The following is a 21,848-nucleotide window of genomic DNA, read 5'->3' as shown; positions in this document are numbered from 1 at the left end:
TTTTTTTTCTGTTATTGTTGATTATTCTGGTTGGAGATTTATTAATTTTGTTGATCTTTTCAAAGAATCAGCTTTTGTTTTCATTGATTTTCAATATTATACTTTTTTCCCATCTTATTTTTGCTCTAATTTGTATATTCGTTTTCTTCTGCTTAATTCAGAGTTGCAGTTCTCTTCTTTCTCTAGTTCCATAGAGTGGATGTTTAGTTTCTTGATTTTAGGCCTTTCTTCTCTTCAAATATGTGCATTTAATTTCATAAATTTTCCTCTAAGCAGTGCTTTAACTGTATTCCACTAATTTCGATATGTAGTACTTTCATTTTTATGTAGACTAGATATTTCTAGAATTTACCTTGAGATTTTTCTTGACCTAAGTATTACTTAGTAGCGTGTTGTTTAGTTTCCTAATATTTAAATATTTTATGTCTTTATTTCTGTTACTGATCTCTAGGTTAATTTTATTATAATTTGAGCATATACTTTGTAAGCTTTATATTATTTTAAATTTGTTTAGTTGAGTGCTGTGACTCATAACGTGGTCTATCTATCTTGATATATGTTCCATGTGAGCTTGGAAGGATGTGTATTATGTTTTGGTGGATGAAATATTCTATAAATGTCAATTAGATAAAGTTAATTTAAGTGAGGTTATTGGTGATAGATTCCTTCAGGTTTTGTTCTTCTGAGAAAAAAAATCATGTTTTATTTTTCAAGGGTAATTTCAATGGACATAAAATTCTAGTTCGAAGTTTTTATTTTCTTTCAATACTTAACTATTTAAACATCTCACATCACTGTATTTTTGTTTGCATGATATCTGATGAAAAGTCCACTATAGTTCTTATCAAAGTTTGTTCTCCATCTATGAAACACTTACCAGTTCAGGAATGTACACTGTAGGTGCTGTTCTAAAGCAAAACTATATTATCACTATTCCCTTTAGGATATGAATATTTTATTTGGAAACCATCATGAGATGGCAAGAAAATTGATAAAATTGGTAAGGATATGTCTTCAAATACAGACATAAGTGGAAATCAAACTGACTCAAGACTCTATCTGTCACACGTAATGAAATGTTACAAATGTTGAGAATGTCGAAACCCTCACATGTGAGGCTAGATCAGCTGACCAGACTGATTTTGCCTTGTCAGATCCTGAGCAGGGAACCCAGTTGAACCCCTGGGTATCTGAACTCTGTGGCTTAGTAAGTGGCTGCTGCTTTAAGTGGTAAGTGTGTGGTGATGTGTGATGCAGCAATGGACGCAAACACAGTTTGTTGAAACCACATTCCTCCTACTGTTTCCAGTTGTATCAAGGCAAGCTATACCTGGGACAATACACTTCATGCTAACTCACAATTTTGACAAATTGATCTTCTTATATATCAGTATTGGAATATTTTTAATATAATCATGGTAATTTAATTTCATCCAAAATATTAATAGTGTAAAATATCTATTTTTCTGAATTTATAGTTTTGTGATTAAATAATGATTAATTCATATTTTGGGAATTTTGATTTTATAAGTCAGACAGAAGATGGGCAGAATTTGGTCTTCCTACTGACTACCTGTAAAACTTAGTATTTGATAACTAAATTTAATTTGATACTTTAAAATTAAACAACATGATAAAAAGATTAAATAGTTTAATAGGAAACACAGCTTTCTGAAGGTGCTAAATTTATAAGAATAATGTCTTCTTGGCACAATTCTTATGCTAATTAAATATGACAATATATCTGCCAAAGCATAATGCAAAATGTATTTATAATAATACTATTAAAACATACATTTTATGTTGCAATAAACATGAGAGTTTAAGTTGTAATAAATTAAAGAGTCTAAATTGTAATATGTTCAAAAGTAATAACAGTTTTGTTTTTAAGCATTCTATAGTTAACAGTATTGGCTAATCCAACCTGAAACTCTCTTATTGAATAAACATTGTCAAGCTCATTAGATAATATGCAAAGCAGAACTCAGACTGTTAGATTATGCATTTGATGTCCCTTTAATGTAAATTGGATGGTCACATGCAACTACTTTCATCTATACTGTATGTCAAATATGGTATTCCCTTGAGGTCACGTCAGTCAAATAAGTCAAATCATATACTTCAATTAAAATATTTTTTCAACTTTCATATTATTTTGTGACACTTAATGTTCAATTACAAGGCCGGGCGCGGTGGCTCACGCCTGTAATCCCAGCACTTTGGGAGGCCAAGGTGGGTGGATCACAAGGTCAGGTGTTCAAGACCATCCTGGTTAACACAGTGAAACCCTGTCTCTACTAAAAATACAAAAAATTAGCCAGGCGTGGTGGCGGGTGCCTGTAGTCCCAGCTACTCGGGAGACTGAGGCAGGAGAATGGCGTGAACCTGGGAGGTGGAGCTTGCAGTGAGCCGAGATTAGGCCACTGCACTCCTGCCTGGGTGAGAATGAGACTCCGTCTCAAAAAAAAAAACACAAATATATATATACATATATATATATATGTATATATATATTCAATTACAAATTTTAAATTATTTATTTTTATAATGTGGAGCCATTTTATACTCCATAATATCTGGAAGTTCCTTGTCAAATGATTTTAAGTGGTGTTGGGAATAATCTAAATTTGAAGCAAAGGCAGTATGTATATAAACATCTATAAAACACTCTGGACCTCCACAGCGCATGCTCTCACACACTCAGAGTAATGAGTTTAGGAATTCTTGCTGTAATATATCAGTGGTGAGATCAGGCTCCTTTCTGCACTGTGACACTGGAAGGTCTATAATAACTATTGAATAAAATACAGAGCTGGTTATTTGGTGTTAATAGGATTCTACTTTTGGGAAACATGCTGGGAGATTTAGAATAGGCTACAAAGAAAGGCAGATTGATACAAATTGGATTTAGCTACTAGTTACATATGAATTTATGGGAACAATAAAGCAGGTTAAGTTATTTTTGACAGGTTTAGAGGATTGAAACAAGGAAGAGCCAAGGCAAAGGCTTATAAAACACTAACTTAGTGGCCCAGGAATCACAAACAGCAACAGAAAAATGGGAACTTACTAAAGAAAATGGTGGTCTCTTGGGGTATTGCATTTTTCTAAAAGACATCTGAATAAGGAGTTTCGCAAACTGGCATTCCAGGAAAATTAACATTTTACATGAAAGAAACTCTACACACATTTTTACATGAAGGAAACTGTATTTGTTTCACTGTCGTTTTTATTCTTGCTTAATTCACTGACTACATAATTATATTTGATAATCAGTTTTAAAAAGATGCACATATGATTTTGGCATCATCTGAGCAAAACTACATCTTTTAATCTAAATTCTTATGGAAATTGAAGAATTAAGAACTACTAAAAAAGGAAACACATTAACTAAGGGTCTACTGTGCTCTTATCAGTTTGCATAACTTGTCTTAGGGAAACAAGCAAAACTCACATATCATCCTTAGTTTACGGATGCAGAAACTCAAGCTCAGAGAATGAGTGACTCACATAATTACTTATTTTCAGAAAGAGAATTCAAATCCGGTTTGGTCGGCTCACAAATTTCCTGGCTTTTCCACTAGAATGAACAACAAAAAAAACTTTTTGTGACTTAATTTTGTAAGTTGTTTACACAAAAATAAAATTAAGAATATAAAGTCATCGTTAAGAAAGTCAATCATTTTTAATTACCACAGACAAAGCCTCGTGAAGGATTCCAGCCTTAGCAGTGAGGCTGACCATCCCATCCTGCTGAAGAGGGCAGGGCGTTCACGCTGGTAGTTATGGAGCACCCATAAGATAACTTTTATGAATGTATCCCCTTGCTTTCTTTTTTTTTTTTTTCTAGATCAAATTTTCTAGCACTGGCAACACAGTCCAGCCTTATAGTTGGCAATTTCTTTGTGACGCCAAGTTCTGGAGTCAAAAATCACTGAACATATAATGCCATCAGACAGAATAAACTAGAGTCACTGCCCAGACTACCTCTAATTCCAGAAAATTCATTTAAAATGTTCTATTGATTGAGTTTATTTTCTAGAGTACACAATTTGCATAAATAACATGCCCGCCCTCCTTAAGTGGGTTTCATCATTCCTTATGGATTAGGAATCAGGAATCAGAATGGAAGTAAATTTCCCAAAGTTCAAACCATTACTCGGTAATGTTGTTGGGGATTATAGCCAAATGTGTCTCTTTTTTTTTTTTTTTAGACTGAGTCTCACTCTGTCGCCCAGGCAGGAGTGCAGCGCTGCGCTATCTCGGCTTACTGCTGGCACGCGATCTCGGCTTACTGCAAGCTGTCTCCTGCTCAGTCTCCTGGGTTCACACCATTCTCCTGCCTCAGCCTCCCGAGTAGCTGGGACTACAGGTGCCCACCACCACGCCCAGGTATTTTTTTTTTTTTTTTGTATTTTTAGTAGAGATGGGGTTTCACTGTGTTAGCCAGGATGGTCTCGATCTCCTGACCTCGTGATCCACCCACCTCGGCCTCCCAAAGTGCTGGGATTAAAGGCATGAGCCACCGCGCCCGGCCAAATGTGTCTCATTTTCAAAGGGATTTTCCAGTGCTCCGTGCTGTTTCCTAAAGGTCACTCTAAACATTAATCAGTTGTTTTATGTTGGAGCTCTTCAAGTAAATATCGAGAGCCTCTGTAGATTCAAACCCATTTCCTGGCACTTTTCCAATGGCCAGTAGGTACCTTAGGCTGCGTGAGAGGATTAATCAATGTTCATCTTCAAATGCTTCAAAACAGCTTGGTGATCTCAAAAAATACAGACCTCTGATAGCTAAATGCATGCTCTATTATTCAATAACTGACAGCCATAGCCACATCTCTGCCTTATTTTTTTAAAGCAAGTTGCATGAAAAAGACATTGTTTGAATTGAATTCATACAGCACCAAACATTTTAATATTTTGTTTTCCACTTTTTATTATTATTATTATTATACTTTAAGTTTTAGGATACATGTGCACAATGTGCAGGTTTGTTACATATGTATACATGTACCATGATGGTGTGCTGCACCCATTAACTCGTCTTTTAGCATTAGGTAGCATGCATTAAAAAAATGATATTCTCATTTTATGAAAACTGCAAGTAATGGAAATAGCCCGTGATATGAAAAGACTACAAACATAAGATCCCACCACATAAATTTTAGATAACAAAAGTTTTTCTGGAAAAGAAATTTGAATAGAATTGTGCCACATCAATTGCATGTGTTAATAATTGGTAAAATCAATATAAAAAAATAATGTGTATATTGGGAAAATAATTCTTCATTGCTAAGTTTGAATCAAAAATATTCTGACCTGGCCAGGGATGCTGAGACCTGTTTGTAGCTATTTTTTATAATATACCAGAGAAATAGATATTTGCGATTGCTAGTGGTTGCTAGGGAAGAAAAATACCTTTTAGCTCAATGGTGTGAAATTGAATTCTCCATCCACTTCTTTTGCTGTACTAGGCTATTGGAGTTTGGAAGTGTCTTCCCTATCCAGTGTGTAAATTAAAATAATGCCTTTATTTTTAAGCCACATCACGGTTAATATACATGGTATTTTCTTCCACAGTTAAGGCATTTAAATCTCCTCTTCCTCTCCCCATTTATTCAAGACGTTGAGCAGCGTAGAAGGTTGACTTCCATGACAGATTCCACAGAGACACTGCCACTGGAGCGCTTCATTCCAGAGCATTGAGACCACCCAGGGTCTGCTTGTAGCTTTTTTGGCTTAGGATGGCACACTGCACTGGAAGTCACAGCTGTTTTCCTTATGAAACTCTGTGATAGATGATGCGAATGACCCCAATTTCTCACCCTCGCTCCCACTTGCACATTCTTGCTCAGGCCAAGATTTGTGACATTGTATCCAAGGAGCTGTTAGGAGAGATAAAGGAAGTGGAGGCCTTGAAACGCACTTGAGAAATCCTCCTGTCTCTGTTGACCTTTCCCGCGATTCCAAGAATATATTTGGGTTATCAAGGTGGACGACAGAGTCAATTTCTCCACTCTCCCAGCTCTGGCCCTTCTAGACTGGCTCCCAGGCAGCCCCTGACATGCAGAGGTGCAGATGGGTGCACAGAACAACCCGCAACTCACTGCAGGGGCGTCGGTCTCCAGCCAGACCAGCCCCTCACTGGCCCACTCAGCCACCCACAGGCTGTGAGTTCAGACCACCATTCACTTTAGTATGCCTCTGATGCCTTTTGACGGTTGTTGTGAAGAATTACTGTGTGAAGAACCGATGCTCGGTACACTTTGCAGTTTTATTACCACATACGTGACCAATATATTTTTTTCTAACTGTGAATAGTAATCAATTGAATGCTTATAAACACTTTCTGCAAAAGTTAAGAGCTGGGATTAAAATGCGTTAGAAGTAGCATAGTTAATAAAGTGTTGCTTTTTGAAGTGCTCTGTGTGTGTGCACATGTATAAGTGTGTCATTTGCATTGCTAGTTAAGATGAGCTTCCCACGGTGGGTCACAGTCAAAAAGCTGGAAACAACCAGCTGAACCAGCGGGACTCTATGGATGGACTCTGTTGACCGTGTTGCAGGCAGGTGCTTTTTGGGGTGACAGGATAACATGGGGAGATGGAGACGCAGGGAAACAAATGAATTGAGGGCCCCTGGAGCTGCGATCACAGGCTCTTCCATCCTGGGTCAGTGGGACCATCTCTGAGCGCAAAGGACAGCAAAACCTTCAGGAATAATGATTCTATAAATTCAAAGCTACATAGTTTATAGGTTTTTCTAATCAGAAAAGACATCTAGGAAATTGGAATGAAAGTGCTCATAAAATGACCTTACTTTTTTTGACAAGTAAATCTAAGGTCGGTCTATTGATAGAAAATAATTAAAAGGCCAATGACACCCAAGAGTGAAATCTGAGTAAGTGTCCCATGTTTTCAGGATATGCATTCAGAATTAGTTTTGATTCCAGAACACAAGACATATGTCCAGGTAACTGAGGAGGGGAAGGCGGCTATGAGTAATTGGCCTAAGCTACTTCACAGACTCTAAATAAAACGTCAGATACAGAACAGTCAGCTTCTACATTACACGTAGATCAGAAATCTGCACGTCGGCGATCACGCTCTGGCAGTTCTTCAACCCAGTAGCCTGAGCTGGGCTATTTCTTACCCATCCTGTGGTCTCTGGTCTCTCACTGCCCATCCCGCTCCAGAGCATGACTGTCAATGGGACATTTTGTCCCTGGTCAGCAGTGTCAAGATCTGAGGAAAGGAAAAGGAGCCAGTGATCGCTATCATATAATTAAATACATTAAACCAAATAAATAGAGCTCAAATCATAATGAAAAGAAAATTGATAGGAGAGGCAAAAGTTGCTTGAAATATTTGACAAGGCGGTACAATGACCATAACTTACGTTAACGTAGTGCTTGAAAGTTTACAGAAACCTTGCGTGTAAAGTAAATAGATGTAAGTGCACAACTGAGTGGAATAACATGGTGCATGACACTTCTTCTATGTGTGATTTTGTTGCTCTCATTTTACAAGTGAGGCAAATACAGCTGAGATAATTTTATTGCGTTGTGTGATAACTAAGAAGCTGGGATTCCAAATGAGAGTCTCTTTAGTTGCCAATACAGTTGCCACTACAGTGAAAGTCTCTATATGCCTCATACATACTAAATGGTTGTCCTTTTCAAAGACATTGGAGACTGATTGATAAACTCTCAGTTCTAGGCATTTCTTTTCTGTAAGGCTAACAAAAAAAAACACAGGCAAAATATGGCCATTTATGTCTCGACATACGCTGTGAATGGTCTTGTCAAAAAGGAAAGAAAATATTTATGAAAGGTGATTCTTAATAATTGGAAAATGTTAGGTGCATATACATTTAAAACACCCGTATGATTTCTATTCATAAAAATGACTAAAACAATTAACTCTGATTAGGTTATAAGCTTTGAGACTTGGCCTTTGAAGGCTGTTGAAAGCTTTCATTTATGCAAAGACTCATTTATCCTGTGTTTCCAAATTCAGACTCACTAACATTACCCTGATATATCAATAATCTTTTCCTTCATGAGGCTGTGTAACAAACAGCCAGGAATCTTCAGTGCTAAACAACATCAAGCATGAATTGTGCTTGCGTCCGGGGACAGCGGCTGGGGGAGCCCTGCTGAATGTGTGGAGTTCCCTCACCGGCCAGAGTGTCAGCTGGCTGTTGGCCCATTGAGGAGGGCATTCCCTACAAGACCATGTGGATGCTCGCACCTGTCATTCTCCAAGGCTGGGCATTTTCCCGTAGTGATGGCAGGACAGGGTGCGAGAGAGAGCAAGTGAAACACCAAGGCCCCCAGCCAAGGCTTGGACCGGCTCACTGCTATTTATATCACATTCATCATCCAACGACAGACAGGGTGAGCCAGTTTCAAAGAACTGGAAAACAGAATCCACATCCTCAGAGGAAATGTGGGGTTATCTGGCATTGTGGTTCCACGTTAGGGTAAGGAATGAGGTCTTCAGTGTCGTCGTCCACTCCTTTGATATCGGAATGGGAAGAGCATTCTGCTCGCACTGTGGCCCATGTAGACCCAAACGTGGGGCCCTACATTTCCTTTAAGCATAACATTTTTAAAAAAGGAAATAAATTGTGAGGGTTAAACATGATTGAATTCCCAGGTTTCATAGTTAAAATGGTACACTTAGTCTATTTTCTGATTATGAAAACTATACATATTCATTATAAAATATTTGGGAAAATGTTTAGTTTCTAAAGATCCTAAAGGGTATGGTTAGGAATATAAACAAAAGATACACTAAAAAATGTTCTATGCATGATTAAAGAGTAATCTAAGAATTTTAAGTTGTACATTAAAGTTAATATTTAGAAGAGATAGATTATTTGCCTAAATTCTGACAAATATTCCTTAAAATATACAAATATGCAATCTGACAACTCATTTGCCATAAGAAGTCTGAATGTACATATATGCTATGGTTAAAACTTCTATGGGGAAATCAGATCATGGAATTATGTGGGAAGTTAAAAGTGCTTCCTACAATCAACCATTCTGCTACAAGTGTAGTCCGTTCTTTGATGGAGATCACAATCATATAATTTAGTAACACAGTTGGCAGTGCCGAGTTTCATAATTTACTTATGAAAAGGAATAGTGCCTACGAAAAGGAACCAGAAAAATAACCTGATACTATTCTTGGCATAGCTTTTTCAATAGGTAGAAGCATTTTTAGAAAGGTGGCATGAGATTAGTACATTCATAATATAGAACAAGCTACAGAACATCATGAAGATTTTGGGCTTTGTTGTTGCCATTTTTTTTTTTCAATTTCGATAAGGCTACATTTGACGCCATATGCATGATGATTACAATACTGGCTCTGATAATACCTGGTGATTTTCAAGGATTTTTTAAAGCCCATTTTGAGCCTTCCTGTTTATTGTTTCTTCTTCATTGGAGGAAGATATTAAATATGTGAAACACATCTGCAAATGGTACTTGAAAAATGAAATGAAATGCCTTTGTGCTTCTTGCAGCCCATTCTACAATTTATTTTAACTTCACAGTTAAAAAGTGTATATTTTTTATTTTCTACCTATCTAGTTATAGCCTAATTGAAAAAAAAAAGATGAAAACCTGATTGTTTACTAAGTTTACAGAAAATGTAAATGAACTGATTTCTTTGGACAGAAAAAGAAACACATTCAGTAGACAAACTTTAGGTGAATGGAAATTAGTCCTGATCTATTTTGACATAGCTCTTTATTTTTCATGTATAACACAGCTTGCCTTCATGGGCAGGAAGGTGGATGGGGAAGCCGCACGTGCCTGGCGTAGTGTAGATCTAACAGCGGTCGTGTTACGAAGATTAAATGAGTTAATGTTTGGAAACCTGTTGGGACAGAGCTGGCAAACGGTGAATGTGTTGCATGCATCAACTGTGATGATGCATTCCAGTGTAAATAAAAGATTGAAGATGATTTTTAATACATATATTAAGACTCTGGTTTTCAGGTTAATATTTTATCAGTTATATTCTTTACCATGGGGTTTTATTCCTACAAAATGATGTTGGCCTTTTTATAATTTTGGGGCCCTTGGGGTTGAATTAAAATCCTTCATTGGTAGCTGGAATAGACTAGTTGCTTCAATATTGCTATTTCTCAAGCTTCCCTAGCTATGTTGTTGGCCACGTGACCTTGTGGTCCCTCAAATTAAACCGTCACAGTCTCCTCTTTGTTCTAGAATTTGGCCCCGTAAAATGGCTTGTTTTGGCCGAGACCACCCAGCAGAGTGGAGATGTCCCCATTCCAGATCTGGGCCTCTGAAGGCTGTGCATTTGCCTTAGGATCTGTAATTGGCTGGGGACGGTTGCCCACACCTGCAATCCCAGCACTTTGGGAGGCCAAGTTGGGCAGATCACTTGGGTAGATCAGTCTCCTCTGCCATTTCCCAGTAGCCTGCGAAGGCCTTCTGGAGCAGAAGAGATGAGAAGAATGGAAAAGGACTTGGCTGCCCATCTTTAAGGTCAGTCTAGGTCAAAAGCCAGCCCAACCTAGACATGTGAGCCCAGCCCAGACCAGGAGGACCACTCAACCTTGCCAGTCACTGACCCTCCAACTCATGCACTAAGTAAAGGCTTATTGTTTAAGACCACTGAATCTTGGGATGGTTTGCAGTGAAGCATCATCAAGGCAAATGTGGAGCTAAAAACAGTAGCACAATAAAGAGTAAATATATTTATAACAACCAGTGGTCCTGATGTAAAATGTTATTAGCATTGTTTAGTTAAGGACATAGAAATGAGAACATTCTAGTATATAAGAAGCATGCATAGTGCTTTATGCAGATAAGTTAAAAAACAGACAAGTCTAGACAGGTGTTATAAGCATTCAGGAAGTCAAACCTGACTTTCTGTGTGTGATTAGGTAAGAAGATTTAACACACGATTAAGCAGGAAGATGTGCATGGGTAGGAACTTACGAAGCACATTAAATTGCTTTATTCTCCTTTGATATTTTAGAGCATCATATTCTCAGGAGAAGTGCTGCAAGTTCCCTTTTAGGAATACATATGAGATCTGCTTTGTCAAGATTCAAGGATGAAAAGAGAAGAAGAAAAAAGTATCATAGTCGATTTTTCTTTTATATATATGTGTGTATATATATATATATATGTATCATAGTCGATTTTTCTAAAATTTTTCATAGTTCATTTATTCATTCCAAGACAGGAAAAAAAGAAAAATGAAAAAGAGCAAAAGACTAATGACTTCTTAGCCCCGCATTTTCCACTTGATTGATAAACCAAATTTTCTATTTGAGTTAATTCTGCAAAATGTTAACTCAATAACACTGCAGCCTGATTTAGATAAGACTAGTCATTCAAGGAAAGTCCAACCAACTGACCATTTCTTCTAGTGAATCTCCCATTATTTGGATTCTAATCTTTTAGAAACCCCATTCTGAAGTAGAATTTATGCTTCTCGATGAACCAGCCAGTCAGTGAGATTCACTTTTGTTTTTTAGGCTAGGGAAGAATTTCTTACCTATAAGTGCCACTTGCTGACAGGCAACATTAATTAAGATAAGCATGAATTAAAGGCAATTAAATGTTGTCTGACCAGCTGTATTACAGAACAAGCCAGTGAAGTATTTTTTTTATTTAGTAGAAATTCAGAATCCATATCATTTCCTTCTGCTCATGTAACTGTAAATCTTAGGAGGGTAGAATGATCTTCCTGTCCTGATACTGTCTGCAGATGAGCTCCATGTAGCCTGCATAGCCCTAATCATAATACGAGCCTTTGACACCAATGAAAGGTGGAGGACCCAGGAACCTCCCCTTGTGTAAGTTTTGACACCATTGAAAGGTGGAGGACCCAGGAACCTCCCCTTGTGTAAGTTTTCAACACCAAGTGGTAGCAAACTCACTTTTTCCAATTATAAATTAAGTAAGCATCTTTTAATTAAAGTTTCACACCTTATGCTAAGGGAATTGTTGTATTTTATTAATGTTTCTGAAGTTACAACCCTTCATTGAGAAACTCAGATGTGAGTACGTCAAATAAATCCTATTTCACATGGGAAACATAAAAAAGGATAACACTCTGGCCCCGGCAAGAATGAAGAAAACTAATTGTTAAAATGATACAATTACAGGATTTGTTTTTGCTTTTGAGATGGAGTCTCTGTCATCCAGGTTGGAGTGCAGTGATGCGATCTTGGCTCACTGCAACCTCTGTCTCCCAGGTTCAAGTGATTCTCCACCCTCAACCTCTTGAGTAGCTGGGACTACAGGTGTGTGTGTGCCACAACACCAGCTAATTTTTTATATTTTTAGTAGAGATGGGGTTTCACCATGTTGGCCAGGCTGGTCTTGAACTCCTGACCTCAAGTGATCTGCCCAACTTGGCCTCCCAAAGTGCTGGGATTACAGGCGTGAGCAACCGTCCCCAGCCAACTACAGTATTTTTATAATTGATATCCTGATACAAAATGATCTATTAATCTGCTATTTATGGTGTTGGTATTAAGGTTCATGATTGAAGAAAGGAAGTCTGAAAATGCTAAAAATCAATGAGGAGTTGGCTGATAGTTCACTACCCGATTTCTTCTTTCCTAAGTGGCAGCTATAGTAACAATGCCCAACTCCTGGGCCTTCCTTTTCCTATCTTTTTTGCTATACCACTCATGTATTGGTCAAAGTGGTTTATTACAATACCATGTTCATCTAAGAGTGGGGCACTAGGACGGTTGTCCACCTGCACATTTATGATTTGGCCAAGGGTTTTCCAGCACTTTTCTATATTCTAGTATTAAGAGCAAATGTTTTGCTTAGATTCAGGATTAATTGTTTGAACACAAAAGGATTCATAGGCAAGGCTATGAGCTTTCCCTTTCATCACATTATTTGCCATGGTTTCTGATTGTCCCACTTTACTGATACCAAAGTTAAATCAGTGTGCTCAGCCTCATATTCCTAGTGGAAAGTTTCACATCAAAGTTTTGATTAATGGTGATGCTCAAATAAGGTCCACAGGTTCACAAAGTTTTGATTAATGGTTTTAGCAGCTGTTTTTGATAGTTTCTTTTAAAAAAGATTTCATCGGGGATTGTAAAATTGTGATGTTCTAATATTGTTGGTCCTTCTATAATTAATTGGAATTTGTCTATAATGAAGGATTTCTTTCCCATCAACTATTTGAATGCACTAAAGTAATAGCTCAGAGAAGGCAGGATACCTACTAGCTTTTCTCTCTATTTGTCAACTGTAAGAATAACGATTCAGTACCCTTGGGTCCACCACAACATCTTATAACTCATATAAACTAAAAATGCATGTGCAAAATTATATTAAATTTTTATTTTTTGCTAAATTGTTTGCTAAGCCTCTAAAGCATTTTTTGAATTTCTTCTATCTTCTTCCTACTTAATGATTTCATTTTCACATGAATGAGTATATTCAAGATTTTTCTATGTGATTATATTTTATAAAGAACCAGACTTTTTTATTATTTTCTTACAACTTTAACTTAACATTTTCTAATATATTATTTGTTTTTAAATTTTTATTTTCCTTTTTTCTTATGCAACTTTTACATAAACTTTTTAATTTTAGAACAATTTTTAAGAAAAAAAAACCAGTAGATTCCTATATACCCCACGTTCTCTTTTCTTACATTAGTATGATAATTCTTCACATCAGTATGGTACTTTTGATATAAATAATAAATCAATACTGACATGTTATTGTTAACTAAAGTGCATACTGCATTGAGATTACTTTGTTGCACACCTAAGGGCCTTTTTCTACTCCAGGATCCTATCTATAACTGTGATGCTGTCTTAGGCTCACCTTGTCTGAGACAGATTCTCAAACTTGTCTTTGGTGACCTTGTCATATTTGAGGAGTACCGTCCAGGTGTTTAATACACTGTCCCTCACCTGGTGTTCGTCTGCTGTTTTTCTTATACTAGATTGGGGTTGGAGAGAAAAACTAGAGAGTTAAAATACCATTTTTTTAAACTCATATCAACAGTACAGACTATAAATATTGTGTTTTGCTTGACTTGTTTTTCTGTTGCTGTTGTTTTGAGAACTTCCTTATTTTCTGGCACTACAAGATGCTCTGGAATTATCTTATATTTTTTCTGCTTCAGTCCTAGAATCTACCATTTCTTGAAAGTGTGCTGGTTCATTTTATTGGAGAATGGTCTTAGAAACCAAGATGGGTGTTAAGTGTGTTTGCTGCTACTGGGGTATTGTTGCCACTGGGTACTTTGGTTTTTATTTAACATATTTTTGAACTTAAGAAATATGAGGTGAAGGCTTAGATTGTTTTTATTGCATAAAAATATTTGAAGCTAGAACATATTTCAATGAGTTTCCTATTGCTGTGTAACAAATTACCGTAACCTTACGTCTTAAAACAGCATAAACTTTATTGTCTTACCGTTTTAGAGCTCAGAAGTCCTAAATAGGTATCACTGGGATGAAATCAGAGTATCAGCAAGGCTGTGTTCCTCCTGCAGGTGATAGGCAAGAATCTGTTGACATGCATTTTCCAGCTTCTGTTAGGTTGGTGCAAAAGTAATTGAGCTTCTTGATGCATTAAAAAGGCAAGAAGTGCAATCGCTTTTGTACCAAACTGATAGAAGTCACCTGTATTCGTAGACTTGCAGCCCCTTTTTCAATCTTCAAAGCCAGCCATGTCTGTTCAAGTCCTTCTCAAGATCCCATCTCTCTGGTTCTGTCTTTTGGTTTTCTCTTCCACTTTAAGGACCCTGTTCCTGACATTAGGCCCACCTGGATGATACAGAACTATTTCCCCTTCTTACTGTCAGAGGCTTAACAAACAGTTTCATCTGCAACCCGGATTTCCCTTTGCCACGTTTCCTAACCTAGGAGTAGGTTTTAAGAATTCTTTCGATAAACATATTTTTGGTAGCCATAACATGCCTGCCATAACTATGTTGGGTATATATTGATATATAGAGATTTTTTTCATTGTTTTTCAAATACTTTGATATTATTTTTCTGATTTCTTTGACCAAACAATTATTTTGGATCTTTTTAAAAACTTGCTTGTATTTGTAGAAAACTCACTTATTAAAGAGCTGCAATTAATTTCCAGATTTATTAAAATATGATCAGCAAAAATTGATTTTTCAGTTTGTAAACATTTGGATTGATTTTATTAGAGCCTAGTATAGAATGAATTATTGGTGGTTGCCTTAAACATACTTTCTACCTAGGAACAACTTTTAATAGCTTTAAAAATATTTTTATTGTTTATTCGTATTACTCCTGTTTTGTCTGCGTGATGATTATTTGTGTGGATATCCAGCGAACTCACATGAAGCTTAGGATAAGCTCAAAATAATTGTGCCAGAAGAAAGATAGGCAGGCATCAGTGAGCAACTCTGCTGCTACACTAAATCCCTGATTTTAGGTTTGTGGATTGCGACAAAATGCAGTTATGTTATTATTATATTAACAAGCTCATAAAAGTTTTGGTGTTACCTTTAAATAATATGTCTTGTATGATGAATTAGATACTGAATAGAGAAATAACTGACTTGAGGGGCAAATGCATCTCATTCGGGATTGAGAGAGCTGCTGTATGCCTATGTGCTTATTTTCAGTGGCATAACATCAGCAGTATTTTCCTTAAACGTGCCTACTCCTACCAAAGCTCAGAGACAGAATAATACAAGAAATGTTGTTTCTAAAAATTGGCATTAATATTTATGATAAATAATTAGTCAAAGTTAGTACTTTTTTTTTTTTTTGAGACGGAGTCTTGCTCTGTCGCCCAGGCTGGAGTGCAGCGGCATGCTTTTGGTTCACTGTAACCTCCACCTGCCGGGTTCAAGCAATTCTCCCACCTCAGCCTCCTAAGAAGCTGAGACTACAGGTGCACACCACCACATCCAGCTAATTTTTATATTTTTAGTAGAAATGGGGTTTCACCATGTTGACCAAGCTGATCTCAAACTCCCGACCTCAGCTGATCCTCCTGCCTTGCCCACCCAAAGTGCTGGGATTATGGACGTGAGCCACCACTCCCAGCCCAGTACATTTTTATAAATGTACTTAAAGGAAAAATCTCTTTTGATTCTAATTTTATTTCACAGACATTGATATTAGAGGTTATTTCATTATTTTGTTGGCATTCCTATCTTTTGGGACATATTTCTATTTTTGGAAATAAAAAAGGAATACAGTTAATGGAGTTACAGATTCAAGATAATAAAGTTTCCAGAGAACTGAAATATACTCATATTTATAATTTACACAGATAATATGTGACTAAAATACTAAAGCACATATGCTAAATGTTTTTTTCTATGTCGTTGATTGCCTTTTAAAAAGTTAGGACTGTATACCTTAATTACCTTGGCATTTTTTTGTTAACTAAATACACACAGAAATAAAAAAAATAGGGCCAAAGGAAGAAAAAGAATAAGAGAGAAGGAAGGAGGCTTAGTTCAGACATCTTATTTCACTGAAAGCAGTTGCTGCTGTTTCATATGATAATATCCATCAACTTCTATAACTTTTTTTTGCCAAAAAGTCTTGATGAAAGTTGAGTTTACTTTCATCTTAGGGTATAAAGTCTGTGTGGCATATTTGTTTTTTTAAAAAACTACCGAAAAGTATCCCTGTTTCTTTTTTTAAAACTAATATTAGGGGCTAAATACTCATGTTATTATTCTCACTCAAACCTAAGCACAGACCCACACACATGTGTGCACACACACCCCACTGTTAATGATTTCTGGCCATGTTCTTTCACTTCCCTGTATACATAACCAATAAATAGAATGCACAGTGCACCTTTGTGTTACATTATGAGCCTGGGCTAATTTGATTGAAAAATGGTCCATTTCCTATATAACTTAATTTTGTTTAAGTAAGGATATTATTTCATAAAAATCAGTGACTAGTAAGGCTTAAACTCTGGAAAGGGTTAAAATATTCAGGGAAAAAATTAATTGACATTTTATTTGAAGAGAAAAAATTAAACAACAGTTTACATTAATATGCTCATGTGTTTTTAATGAATCAACATTCAAATATTAAAACAAGAACTCTCAAAATTTCTCGTAATACACATTCATTGCTATCACTGTAACAAAACATTTGGCAGATGGATGAATATATAATTTCATGATTTTTTTTCAAATTAAACATTATTGGGCAACTAATCATCTCTAACTTCAGCATAATTTTAAATTATTGCTATTTATTGAAGAGTTCTGAATTTTCTCTTATTTTATATATAGCTTCATATAGTGAAAAATAAGTTCAACCTGTTGAAAAGAAAGAAATAAAATTGTCTTTGCTCACAGATGAAATGACTAAGTAGAAAATCTGAAAGAATTGACAAAAATCTTCTGAAACTAAATAAGCAATTATAACAAGGTTGCAGGATACAAGGTTAAAGTACAAGTCAATCCTTTTTACCAGCAATGAACAAGTGAAATTTGAAATAAAAAAAGCACTAATACTTAATTAACACCCCTCCAAAATGAAATATTTATGTATAAATCTATCAAAATATGTACAAGATCTATGTTAGGAAAACTACAAAACTCAGATGAAATATATTAAAGAATAACTAAATAAATGGAACAATATTCAATGTTCATGGATAGGATGACTCAATGTTGTCAAGATGTCAGTTTTTCCCAACCTAATATATAGATTCATCATAATCCCAAACAAAATCTCAGCAAGTTATTTTGTAGATATTACCAAACTCATTCTAAATATTACAGAGAGAGTCGTAAAAGATCCAGAATAGCCAGGACATCACTGAAAGAGAAGAACAAAGTTGAAAGCTAACACTATCTGACTTCAAGGCTTACTAAAAGGCTCTGATAATCAAGACAGTGTGGCATTGGTAAATAACAGAAAAAGAGATAATTAAAACAGAATATAGTGTAGAAACAAGTAGAAACTCAACCAACCAAATAAATAAAACAATGAAATTCAAGACATTGGTGTCTGGCAAGGAAGGACAGTAATTCTTGAGATACTAGAAATAAACTAGCTGGCCCAGGAAGAGCACAACATCTCCCAGCTAGGAGACAAATGACCTGGGAATCCAGAGAAGCCACAGAACCCAGAGTTTGCAGGCAATGTACTGAGGAGGAGAGTTCTGCAGAGAGAGAATGACGTACATCTAAAGGGAACCCACTTTGAGCTGAGTGCCAATCACACACGCATATGAGAAGACACCAGACTCCAGAGAAAGAACCTGGGAGGCTAAGGCAGACTTGTTCACTCTCAACAACATGTTTAGCCTCTTACACCCTAATCTCCTAAAAAATACTTAATAAAATCACAGGTAAGAAATGATGCCTAACTCATTTAGCCAAGATTTTAAGATGAATTAATCATTACTTAAGAAATTTGATATTTGAAATTAGCATTATGTTGATACATGGCATTAAAAAAGCTCTGATTGGCCTTTAATTTACATCAAAAGTTAGCTTTTCTTTTGCAATATGTTATTGTAAATTTAATAAGAAGTCACCAAACATAACTTTTACCTCAGTGAATTAATAAACATACATAATTTCTTTCTTTGAGGATAATATTTTGTGCAGTGTTACTGGTACTTATGAAATCATGAAATACTTCTCTAAGTTTTTCATTTTATTTGCAACATCGTAGTTATCTATTTCTATTAATCTATACATTTGTGAGGGAAGGCAAAAACTTCTATAGAATATTATTTTCCTCAAGCTTCAAACAAAATTCCTATAAGAAAAAATAATAAAAGACATTACATCCAACACAGTATTAGTGTACTTAAGAGGCAGGCCTGCCAATAAACATTAGCTGGTTAAATAAACACACTAAACAGCCACTATTTTGTCATTACAAAGATATATCGACCAGCATTGCCTTTTAGGGGTTATAGAGAATAGAACTGAACTACTAAAAATGGAAATTTTTTCTTCAACATATTGCTGCTTAAATGGGGAATATTTTGATGTCTCTAAGGCTTTTCTGGATAATTTTATTAGTTTATGACTCTAATAATTCAAGGCCACAGAATAGCTTTAGAGTAAGTTAGAGTATGCCATCTTTCCTATGATTACCACATCTTTATGTCATGCAGGTTGTTGTCCCTTGACCTAATAAAAATCATGTCACATTATTTAGTAGCGTTTTCTATTATTTGATAGCATCTGCTAACAAATACATAATAAAGTAATGTACAAATAAAGTTCAATAATAAAGTCACCATAAATTGTTATGCAATTTTCTTTACTGACTTTTTTTTAATACAAGCATATTGATAAAGGATTTCTTGGCACTTCTCTGGTCTCTTGTGTATTAAATGGCTAGCACAGTGTTTAATTAAATGTGCCCAGGGCTATGAAAGCAAGATTGCTATAACAGCAACACATTCATGACAAAATCAAAAGATGGCAACATTCACACCAGAGGCGGCAATACTGAGCCCTGTTAATTTTCTTTATCCTTAGGTTGAAACATTTATTTAGGTCAAGAGAAGCATATGATTTTATGTATATCATTTAATAATTTAAAAAATTGATTATAACTCTTAAATTTCTTTTATACCTATGTCTTTATTCAAATGACTTTCCATTTTGGAGCTTCTCTGAATGTCATAGAGATTCTGTGGTGAAGATAATTTTGTTTAGCAAGCATGCCTGATATTCTTTTATGTTTTTAAAATCACAATGGAAATACACTATGTCTAATTTGATCTTCCTATTATTTAGTTACAAATAATACTATTTGTAGCATTAATTATCACGCCTTCAATGACTGCATTACTAATTATAACCTATGACTTGTAGGTTTTGTAGCTTTGAGAACTTAAAATTCTATGTGCAGATTCTAGGAAAAAGAATTTTAAGAAGACTGGAGAAGTACTAGTCTCTGTTTAACCAGACATAACTTTTAAAAAACTTAAAATACATTTCATGCTTTTAGCTGATTTTTGAATGTGAGAGTTAATTCTCTTTGATATCTGTAAAGTTTAAGAACTCCTAGTTCACAGGAAGATCTAGAAAATTATTCTTGAGCGAAGACAGACGATGTCAGCATCATATACACAGAGCATTCCCTTCAGAGCAAAATGAGGGGGCTGTTACTTATCTATAATTGTCATAGAGATATGCAAAATATTAATAAAACTTCTCATATGTAATTAGCTCAATCCCTATCCAACTGGCTTCTCCTCGTTTCTCTCTCAACCCAGCACGACCATAGCATTCAAATAAGCAAATCCGGTTGCTGCCCTATTTCTCTGGATGAAATGGCTTCAATGAAGCCTGGCATGGAGGCCTTTCTGAAATGACAAGTGGCTCCACAGGGCTGATCAGCTTGAGGGCAGCATGCCGTGGGAGGCGGTCAGTGCATCCAGCCTCAATGGCATTGGACTCCACTAATGGTCTCTAAGGTCCTCTCAGGAAGAGCACACATTCCTGACTATCCAGACCTAGGTCATGGGAATGAGCCATCAAGCCAAATCATTCCCACTGGGCTCACTTCCCTCTCCATACGAGCCACTGCCTCACCATCCACTCTTCACATATGAGTGGGAACCGCTGTGGGCCTGTCCAGGTGTTCACAGGTGGCCCAGGTACAATGCGGGGAGCCCCAGACAGGGACTGCATTGGCAAGGATTGGCAAGGAGCCCAGGCAGAAACTGTGAGAACAGAAATCTGGGCAAATCCACATAGACAGCAGCATCTGAATCAGTGCCAGAAAAGTGGACATACATTTCTTCCCAGCTCAGCAGGCATCCTGCTGTCCATGATCATGGTATATGATCCGAATTCTTCAACACCGCCAATCCAGTGAGTGTGGAATGCAATTTCTATCTGATCTCCCTTTGCACACACCCCATTGCTGCCTACATGGTGCCTTTAACAGGATAAGATTGCTGGGCTTCTTCGTTTCCTGTAAAAATTTGGTCATCAGTTTTTGTCCATTTGCCAGTGAACTCTTTTGCATGTCATCTTTCAGTTTGTCATTTGTCTTTTCATTTTTGATGTCATTTATTAATAAATAGTAGTTCATTTATTCTTTAATTAACAAATGTTATTGACTACTTGCTACGTCCCCTCACTGTACTAAGTGTCTACCACTTAGTAAATGCATTACACTAAACAGTCAAAAGCCTGTGCTCTTAAAGAACTTACATTCTTTTGAGGCTACACCAACAATAAAAAGACAGAGAAGTGGCCAGATATGGTGGCTCACGCCTGTAATCCCAGCACTTTGGGAGGCCGAGGCAGGCGGATCAACTGAGGTCAGGAGTTTGAGACCAGCCTGGCCAATATGGCGAAACCCCATCTCTACTGAAAAAAAATACAAAAAAATTAGCCAAGCATGGTGGTAAGCACCTGTAATCCCAGCTACTCAAGAGGCTGAGGCAGGAGAATCGCTGGTGTTTGTCAAGGAGTGGTCAAATTCTGGATATGTTTCCAAGGTAAAGACCACAGCTTTTGCTGAAAGAGATTGGATGCACTACTATATAAGATCAATAAAAAAATCAAAGATGAGGCTGGATTTGGGTCCCAATTTATTTTTTGTAATTGAGAATTTAACATTCTGAAGTTCTATGGAGAGAGATGTCTTAATCTATGGCTTATTTTAATGGCTGTATCTCACTGATGATGGCTTTGTGTGCGTGTGCTTGTTGACTCTCCAGCTCCTATTGGTTTCTTTTCCATCTGTGCTAATCCAGCACATCTAAATTGAAGAGTCTTCTCCAGAGATAATGTGTGATTCCTATTGCGGGAAGCCAAGGGTGGTCATGAATTGATACCACGGCCGTCCATGTGCCGAAT

General features: G+C 36.4%; 1 long non-coding RNA gene across 1 annotated transcript in view; it reads right to left on the bottom strand.

The window, feature by feature from the left end:
* Positions 1–6,255: 6,255 nt before the first annotated feature.
* The window catches only part of LOC134807122 (uncharacterized), a 66,492-nt gene continuing 50,899 nt past the window's right edge, over positions 6,256–21,848 (bottom strand). Inside the window, exons 2-3 of the long non-coding RNA XR_010146768.1 lie at positions 13,859–13,975; positions 6,256–7,244 (exon numbers count right to left, since the gene is read on the bottom strand). This is a non-coding gene — a long non-coding RNA (uncharacterized LOC134807122). The remainder of the gene's footprint in view (positions 7,245–13,858; positions 13,976–21,848) is intronic.

Source organism: Pan troglodytes, chromosome 8, assembly GCF_028858775.2.
Source record: "Pan troglodytes isolate AG18354 chromosome 8, NHGRI_mPanTro3-v2.0_pri, whole genome shotgun sequence".
In the NCBI taxonomy this organism is placed as follows: Eukaryota; Metazoa; Chordata; class Mammalia; order Primates; family Hominidae; genus Pan; species Pan troglodytes.
This window is presented reverse-complemented; position numbering and strand designations above follow the sequence as displayed.